The sequence below is a fragment of the Thunnus maccoyii genome, chromosome 2 (assembly GCF_910596095.1).
Source record: "Thunnus maccoyii chromosome 2, fThuMac1.1, whole genome shotgun sequence".
Taxonomy (NCBI): Eukaryota; Metazoa; Chordata; class Actinopteri; order Scombriformes; family Scombridae; genus Thunnus; species Thunnus maccoyii.
In genome coordinates, this window is record NC_056534.1 from 17352972 (window position 1) to 17360019 (window position 7048).

Consider the following 7048-nt stretch of genomic DNA (forward strand, 5'->3'; position numbering starts at 1 on the left):
CACAGCTGGTCTGTGTCAGACCACTTGGCAGGTCAGTCATTTTTAGAACAGCCTCTTACCCACCACAGCGGCAGAGAAAGAAAATAGCATGAAGCTGTCAATTTCCTTTAGCATTGTTGATACCAAAATGCACACTTTATGTCTGGTGGTTCAAATCATTTACTGTTTCAACCCTTCTCAGATTGACCCTTACATGCTCAGGTCTTTAGAGATCCGAGACCTTATTAAATGCCATCTAATTCAGTCATTATATACAGTTAGGTCTTCAGCTCCCCGCTATTTCTCAAACTATTTGTTTTTAAAAATGTTCTAGTTTCAAAAGGTCAAAATTTTAAAAGATTTCTAGGTTTATAGGGTACGATGTATTAGTGTCACATTTTTTATTAATGGCTAGAAGGTTGCTATTTACAATATATATGTGTGTTTTCCTGTTGGCTTAATGGTGGCACTGTTGTTACTATGAATAAATTCAGGAACAAGGACATAGAAGTTTGTTTACTATTTGCTTACTGTGACATTAACATGATGGCAAAGCATCAAGGTGTCAGGTACACTGCAGAGAAAGGTTTTGATGACAGTAACTCTGTAAAACTGAAGGAACTGATGATGAGGATTATGTTTTGTGCAAAGTATGAAACAAGTAATTCAGAAGCAGAACTAGAGCAGGAGAGCGACAATGCTATCTCAGATGACATTAGCTCATGACGAGGGCCAAGATGCTATTCTAGTAACTGCCAAGAGAAGCAGTCTGAGCTGTGACAGACATACTAGCAAAAGTTGACTTATGTGGGTGTCAGCCCGACCTCCTCCAAGTAGAACCAGAGCTTTTAATGTATGTTACAACAGAAAAGGCTAGGATGAAAAATATTAAATTAAAATATTAAAATCTTTATTTTGTCATCTTTAATGACTGACAAAATAAATAAATGGTAAAAATGTGTTTATTATTTTCAGTTATATATGCTCTGAAAAGTTTACAATCAATATTATTTTAATATGTATCACAATCCGCATTATATATGTATACAGGCCACTAACGACCTGAGGTAAGTAGGAATATTTGAAAAAACACCCATGCATTTAAGCATTAAACCACTTTTATACTGAATGGATTTGTGTCAGTGACTGCAAGAAAAAAAATTCCCCTAATGGCAGCAAAGAGTAATCAAACCCTTTTTATTTCAGCTTCTGCAGATCCATATGTCACACATTCACTAACAGTGGATGCTGCAGTCCTATTTCTTCAATTCTCCTCATAGCCATTTGTAACAATTTACATGGTGCATAAATCTTGTTATCTGCCACTGCTGAAAGAACATTATGATTTTTTTCCACACTCTTCCCCATATCTTCACATAGCTGTCCTATAATACAAAACATTTTCCACTTTGAGAGGGATTCATCACCATTATGTGCCCTCTTCAAGTCTCTGAATCTGAGGAGGCAAAATGTGCTGAGACATCTTTGATATCATCAATTTTGGTTCTGTCTGAAAACTTCTGTGGACTACCTTCTACTAGAATGAGAAAGATCTGTCAAGATCTGCTCTTGGTATATCTTCCACACACTGAATATACATCATAGACCAAAGTAATTCAGTGTGATAGCCATATTTTTTATTAAATCCTGCAATCTTTTCAATTTGCATATCATGTAAAATACATGTTCAATAAGGTAGACTTTGTAGTTCTCCTGTACATTAGATGTGTTAAAGGCTGACATCTTGTCACTTAGCTTCACCTAAAATTACTTCTTGTCACTGAAGAAAAGTGAGAAGTTAATTGAATGCCTGTATGAGCGAGCACTGGTGTATCAAGGTAAATATTTGATAATTGAACTGAATCTGACATTGTCCCTTCTGATTTATATTAATAATGTATCTAGGCTGACATATGACATACAGTATATCATGTGACTTTTGCCACTGACAGAGGTGGTTATGTCATTGTGAATTCTGTTTCTGTGAATCCACATAACAGTCCCGCCACTCCTGGCTCTCTGCTTACCTCTAAGTACCAATCTGCTCAGAAATAACCACCATAAAATGTCTCTTTCTTTTCTTCAACCTTATTATCATGTTTAAGAATTTATGGCCAGGATCTTCTGCACATCAACATAGAGTAAAATGATATCATACATAATGGCATAATTCAAAGTAGCCTCCAGTTCATTAAATTGAGTATATATACCAACCCTGTCCCCTAGAAACAATTTAGTTGTATATAAACATCATTTCTAGGAGACGCCGATGCATATACATATCACCCCCATACTAAAATCTGATTTTAAGGTGCTTCTTATTGTTTTCAAATCACTTCACGACCTCGCTCCGGACTACATCAGTGACCTCCTCACAGTTTATGTTCCTGACAGATAACTGTTCCTCTGTCCAGGACTGTAAAGCCTACAGTGATGCTGCATTCAGTTCATACTCCAACAAACTGTGTGCACCTCGCATGCCCTAATTTTGTCAAGTGATTGTTGTCCTGAGACCAACATTTTGTATGAAAGCCCTGGGACGACAACTGCCTCAGTCAATCAACGTTTGTGATGTCATCACAGAGAGCTCTTCTAAAACAAAAAAAACAAAAGAAAGGTAAATCTTAGCTAGCTAGCAAACATTAGCAAGCTAGCAAGCCACAAAGCCAATACTAACCAAACTTTTAATGTGTACTGTAAATATGAATAATATTTGACTCAAAAAGACATTTGATTTATTTTTATATTTAAAGGGCAAAAGCAAAATATCTAGCTTTAGCTAGCAAAGCATAAACTTCCCTCTGTTATTGTTGGTTGATTTTAGGGCAGTGATACAAACGTGTCTGTCTCATAATTGAGACTATGAAGTGATAAAAAGAAGTAATACCTGAATATTAATCTACAAAAAAATGTTTATCTCATATTCTTGATTCATCTAGAATACAAAGGAGCCATCATTAGCATTATTATCAACACCTGTGCTTTTCCTACTATGACAATTCAAAATGTCCACTGTGAAAAATGTCTATTGAGCTTTTGAGACTTTAAGGAACTACCCACAAAGACCAAGCTAGTCAAGTGAAGCTTACAGCGCTGCACCGAGGTGATGCAGAGCAGCATCGCAAACCAAGTAAGCAGGTCATAAATAACATGTCAGTGAGTCAACATAACCCCCAAACTCATCCTTGTGGATAAATTACAAAACACAGAGTTAGATAGGCTCTGAGTTGCAGACTAGAAAGCCTGAGGTTGTAATGAGCGATGGTATGAGCAGGTAGGTCTTGCATTGTCATGTAACTCTGGCCATTAACTTGATAAATCTGTGTGACTTGAGATGTTTACAATGTTGGGACTTTCCGAGTAAAACCAAACTGAGCGGATGAGCCAATTTAAGGAGTGTGTGTTGTATGAGTGTCTGGACACAATAGAGCTCTCTGGCAGCAGACATTTTGACTTGTCAAACACACGTGTAATTTATAACATAATCCGTTCCATTTTGGTCTTCCAGTTGCAGGGGCAAAGTAATGTGGCTTACTGGTGCAACTAAACTGAAAGGACTCATCATTAACATTATTAGTGGTATGACAATATTAAAATGATTGCAGTTTAAAGGGTCTATTAATAGGGAGTTTTAAGTGTGTATACATGCATGTGTCTGTGCCAGTGTGACAAAAAGTGTGAGTGATGAAAAGCTGGTGTTAAACTGGTGCCCGTTTGCAAAACGTTGTTTGTAAAAAAAAAAAAAGTACTTGAGGATCTGTTGGTGAGATATAGCCCTAAAAAGAACCTCAACTGCATCCTCTTGAGGAGCTCAGTGAGCACTTGATATGAGTGTAGGAGCATAAAAAATGAATTTAGTCTGGTTTAAGTGTTATATGAAGTACAAGGAGTGGTAAAAGTTTGAGTCTGTTACAGAGCTACAATAAGTACACAAGCCAAAAAATGTATTACATATATGGTGATTTTTTGCATATTTCCTGATCAAAAACACAACTATTTAGTCGTAACAACTAGACTGAATAGATGTTGTATATTGTACATTGTTGAATCTATTTACAGCATAGTCACACTCCCTAGATTTTACTCTTCAAAACAAGCTCCCTCTTTTAATTAGATACATTTGGTATATTTTTGTGTATTGAAATTGTTGAATAACAGGTCATATTCCAATTGTTAGCACTGATATCATCAACCAACAAATATAACTCTGAAAATAAAAGACTCGGAGAGGATTTGTGGTTATCTTGTTTAAACACTTTTAATCCTCTGCCTAATACTCCGGGGACTTTCCACCATCTCTGCCAGTGCAGGATGAGCTACAGTATTCATCATCCATTGGCCAATGTTAATTATCTGTCTTTACAGGAATGGCTGGTTAAAACATATACAGACCTGTATATTCTTGAACAACATTCAGTGTATAATCTAATCTCTCTCTTTATCCTGTATATGTGTGAGCATGGGGTTGACAAAAACATGTCTAATCAAAATTTATCAAAATAAATTCATGAATAATGAGAGAAATGCATCACACAAGAGTCACCTAATGCTTTAAAATAGAGTTCTTACACTAGAAATGTAACCAGTCTACTGCAGGGCTAAACAGACAGACTGAATTCAAATTTCCACAGTGAGTGCCAAGGATTCTGCACAAAGATTACTGATACCTCTTAGCAAAATGGATGTATGGAATGGATGGATAGCATTGTGATGTGAAAAGAGCTAAAATACATACAGTGGTGCTTGAAAGTTTGTGAACTCTTTAGAATTTTTTCTATTGCTGCATAAATATGACCTAAAACATGATCAGATTTTCACACAAGTCCTAAATCTTGATCCAGTCAAAAATGTGTTTTGCTTCTCATCTCATTCCTTCAGTTGGATGTTTGAGCTTCACTATGCAGAATGACGTATGTGCAGCGTTTGACACAAGAATTCTTTTTTGACATTCATCTGATGATGGAGGAAAGTTTCTCCATGCTCACCTTAAATCTGAGTTAACAGCATGTATTTATGAGCAGGATTTGTGACATCACATCTGATTTGGAGCCAATTGTGGTCCCGTATTCGACTTACACAAGTGTGTACAAACACTAAGAAAGGACTTTACAGTGAAGTAGGAGACATCTTGTACTCAGCAGTTAAGCTTTTGAAATGAAGAATATTTTCATTCTGGATTTTTCAATGAGGAAGAAGGAGAAGATGTAATTTTTAGTTTACTTTTGTGGAAAAACCACAGACATAATTCATTATTCCCAGCAGAAGATTTTTATCTGCTCTTAAAACATGACTGGAGGAAATCTTTAAGAACGTTTTGGAAAAAGACATTAAGATGGGTTATACGCTCAGGAACTTGAATTTATATTCACGGAAAATCTGTTTTAAATCCCACCTCAGTGTATTTGATCCCTTCACAGCCCAGCCCTCACAGACTGGACGTGACAGTGAAAACACAATGGTATGCATAACCGTGAGAGCAGACAAGTGGATTCTGCCAATTTCTGACATTCATACTGATTTTGAGTGTCTAGTGAACCTGACCTGAATAATTGGACTACGCAAAGAAAACATATATGTATGAAAGAAATCCACACGGACAGTTGAACACGCCATCTCTTCCTTTAACGATCCATACCCCCAAGACACCATACGTCAAAGGTTTCAGTTGTATATTCTGACATGCATTGGCATATTTTTACATCAGTGTTCTTTTTGAAAACGACTACAAAGCCCAAAAGGAAATTCATATTCATGTAGCTTTATATGTCAGCAGTCCATGAAAGCTGCACACACTGCTAGCATCCATCAGCAGTAAAGTACAGCAGGTGGTAAATATTTCTCAGAAAATGTTAATCTTAATTTCAAAGCAATCAACCACTATAACATGAAATTTGTGTCCATTAAACGCTCAGTGCACCTGTTTGGGAAAACTGGTTAATTTTTGTTTCAGTTTCAGTGATTAGATTTGTGACAGCTACACAAAACCACTACTCTGCTTCTCACTGTATTTTCACATTTAGATGAATTTTAATGTTGTCTGTCTTCCAAGTGTGATGCTCACTTGTCACACACTGAAAATATTGATTTTTAAAAGATCAAATCTCAGTAGCAAATATACTCTTGAGGGTCTGTTTATCCATTTTACAAACACTCTGTTTCATTTTCTCGTTCTTTTAGCTCTGGATTAGCCTCCACCTAATGAGAAAATAATTTATTAGGGTCTTGTTAGTAAAGCTTGCAGAAAAGGGGTTGAGAGCAATGACTTAACATGGTTAAAAAAAAAAACAATAATATAAAAGGAACTAATCTTTGTATAGCTGCAGAGTTGTGTGGGGGGGGGGCTTTTCACTATTTGCTAAGGCTGAACAATTTTAGGAAAATATCTAATTGTGACTTTCTGACCAATATTGCAATAACAATTAAATTACTTTAAATTATATTTAATTTAAATTTATTTTTTGTTTTTTATGAATTTGAATAAAGGTTTGTATTTATGCTCTACACATTAAAGAAGACTGATTAATTACGCAAATAGAGACAATTATCATTGTTTCTACAAGGGAAGTTAAATTCTACATAAACTTACCTGATTTTCCATAGTAATATTGATCATTTAGCCCAAACTTACAGTATTAGTTCATGACAGTGGTGGTATATGAGACATCAACCAATAATTGAATATAATCATGATATTCAAGTGACGTTATATTTATTAATAAGCTTGGCCCATCATAGATGCTATTTGGTCGTGAGACACACCATTGAAAATCATCTTGCCAGTGTAAGTAAAAGTGGGCATGTACCTGAACACAAACACAAAATATCTAAAATGGTGTCAATTTCAATCAATTATTTAGAAATAATTCAACCAGTCAACTCACAGAATCCATCATTACACTTGCATAAATTTGCCACCAATACATTTCATTTTAGCTCACAAAATCAACAGTGGCTGGATTAAACTTACAATTGCAACTTGATAAGATGTTGTTAATTATAAAATGTGCAATTAAAATCACAGCTCTTGCGTTTTGAAAATTGCACTCGTTCAAATTTAAATTTTGACAAC